This window comes from Jaculus jaculus, chromosome 4, assembly GCF_020740685.1.
Source record: "Jaculus jaculus isolate mJacJac1 chromosome 4, mJacJac1.mat.Y.cur, whole genome shotgun sequence".
Classification (NCBI taxonomy): domain Eukaryota; kingdom Metazoa; phylum Chordata; class Mammalia; order Rodentia; family Dipodidae; genus Jaculus; species Jaculus jaculus.
This window is the reverse complement of record NC_059105.1, coordinates 62,006,403-62,009,164: the sequence shown is the minus strand read 5'-3', so window position 1 is coordinate 62,009,164 and position 2,762 is coordinate 62,006,403. Positions and strand designations below refer to the sequence as shown.

The following is a 2,762-nucleotide window of genomic DNA, read 5'->3' as shown; positions in this document are numbered from 1 at the left end:
TTTGCATGGGTGAATTTGCCAGATATTTGTTCTAGATCAAGCTCACCTTACATAGAGGATTATTAAAAACAACAAAACTTCCTCTAAAGAGGTAACTTATAATTTGTCAGATATTTTTTAAAAAGATTGTAATGTCCTGTTACTTAAAAGGAGGAGGCAACTGATCTGACTTCTGAGCCAGCCTGCCTCATGATAACACAATTTGCCTTTGTTACTCCTAATAAAATCATTTCCAAGTGTGTTATTGGTATTAATGATATAAAATTGTATTAAGACTGCTTTCTTTTTAGTAATAGGATTAATCAATTTGGTGTAATTTTTTAATAGCCTTATAAGAAAGATAATTAATCACTTCTCGGCCTTTTGGCTAAGATCAAGTGTAGTATCTGTTCTTATCAGTTTAATATCTGATACGTCCTCTATCTGAGGACAATATAGTAAATGGATTTTTGGAGCTCGGAGTTGGAATAGGAACTTGCTCCCTCCACTCCACGCATCGACCTGGTACTGCAGTACCTCTAAGAACAGTGCACCCCCTCGGGAGAATAAAAAAAAAGGAAAGATAATTAATAAAAAAAAAAAAAAGAGGAAAGATAATTAATGATGGGTGAGATGAATTGATTGAAGGAACTGGGAAGGAATTTTTCAATGATTACTTGTTAAAAATGCCTTTTAAGTGGTACTTAGATCAGAATGTTAAAGTATATAAATAAAGGTGTGCAGATGTAAAAAAAAAAAAAAGAAAGAAAGAAATTTCAGGCCAAACCTAAACACCATGCCTAAAGTTAAAGGTTTTTAAACTGTTTACAAACTTTAATAAACAACAACAACAACAACAAAAACTAATTTTCAGGGTAAAATATGTTGGGATAGCTTGCTTAAGTTTTAACAAATTTAAGTCATGGGTAAAACAAAATTGTTCTATGTTTATAAAAATTTCTGTGGTACATAAAAATCAATAGCTATCAAGTGTAAGCCAAAATCATTGGTTGTCAAGTAATGTTTTTTCTTTCAAAAAATTTATCAAGGGATATATTAATATTTACCTAGCTGTTTTGGCTCAGAAAAGACCAGATTCAACTCTATTGTATGTAAAGTAACTGTCTCAATTTTGGCACCATGATAATATTTCGTTAGATTTGGTTAACTTACATTCAAAAATCCTAGCTATACAGAACAGTCATCTTGATTTTGATGCTACTAAGGCTGCTAATGATTTATTTACTACAATTAAGTCTGTGTTGCCTGGTTGGGACTCTCTAAGTTCCTGGATAAGCAGCTTTACAGCTGTGGGAGTTTGCCTTCTGCTTCTCTTATGCCTATTGCCTCTTTTCTTCAAGTGTCTAATGAAGTATATTGTAAATGTTTGCACAGAGGTCCGATCTATACACTATAGGACATGTCCTTGGCTCTCTCAGACTTTATCCTAGTTCTCTGGCTGGTGGCCAGAGACAGATAAGAAGGAGAATCTAAAACAGAGAAACCTGCTGGGTCAAAAAGCACTGAGGATAAGGTAATCTCCAATGTGATGGGCTAAGCAAACAATGGCACTTTATGACTTTTAAAATGATAGGTATATCTAAACAGGTGGTCAGGGGCCAGGCCCCCACAGTGGAATGTTTCTGGAATGCCCTTAAAATGGAGATTGTTCCAGGACCTTAGAGAAATTAACAAGTTCATGGTACCTATGGGGGCCCTACAACCAGGCCTCCCCACTCCAGTAGCAATTCCTACAGGATATTGTAAAATCATTATTGACCTAAAGGATTGCTTTTTTACAATTCCCTTACACCCTGAGGATCATCAGCATTTTGCATTTAGTTTACCTGTGGTAAATTTTAGAGGCCCTATTCAGAGATTCCTATGGAAAGTATTACCCCAAGGGATGGCCAATAGCCCTATGCTGTGTCAAAAATTTGTGGCACAAGTTATAGATCCATTTAGACATAGATGGCCTTCCTTGTATATCATTCATTATATGGATGACATCATCTTGGCCAGTCCTGATCACACTGAACTCCTTATTTGCTCTCAAGAGCCTTCTGGGGCCCTTACCAGAGCTGGTCTTCAGACAGCTCCTGATAAAATTCAATTAAAACCTCCTTACTTATTCCTAGGCTTTGAACTCTTTCATAACAAAATTCTTTCACAAAAGATTCAGCTTAGAACTAATCATCTAAAAACTTTAAATGATTATCAAAAACTCATAGGAGATATCAATTGGCTCAGGCCTTATCTTAAGCTAACTATGGGAGAGCTTAAACCCTTGTTTGACATCTTAAAAGGAGATCCAGATCCTGCCTCAGGCCTCTTATTAACAGCCCCCACCCTAGAATCCCTGAAGATAGTGGAGGCTGCAATTCTGAGCCAAAGGTTCACGTTTATCTCTTATGAGAAGCCTCTTCTCCTGGTCATTTGTGCCACTGACTTTACACCCACTGGGGTGTCCTGGAAGGAGGGGCCCCTCTTCTGGGTCCATTTAACTGCCAAAAGTTAAAAGCGAGGGATTTATATCCTACAAAAGGCTCTCCAAGAAATATCCTTCATCATGCCTTGTTTGTCCTAAATTTTTAACCCTTGATACTCAGGGAAATTCAGCTGCTGATCACTTTTGGCAAACAAATACAAAAAATGCCTTTGCCAAAGCCATGTGGAAAGATCCTTTAACCTTAAAATGGAATGGCCCAGACCCAGTACTCATTTGGGGCCAAGGATCAGTATGCTCGTTTGACACTAAAGAAAATGCTGTGAGATGGCTGCCA

At 37.1% G+C, this 2,762-nt stretch overlaps 1 non-coding gene across 1 annotated transcript; it reads left to right on the top strand.

Annotated features, from left to right (window-relative positions):
* Positions 1 to 347: 347 nt before the first annotated feature.
* On the top strand, positions 348 to 538 carry LOC123460299. Its single transcript, XR_006636879.1, has one exon. It is a non-coding gene; the product is annotated as a U2 spliceosomal RNA (small nuclear RNA).
* The last annotated feature ends 2,224 nt before the right edge of the window (positions 539 to 2,762 follow it).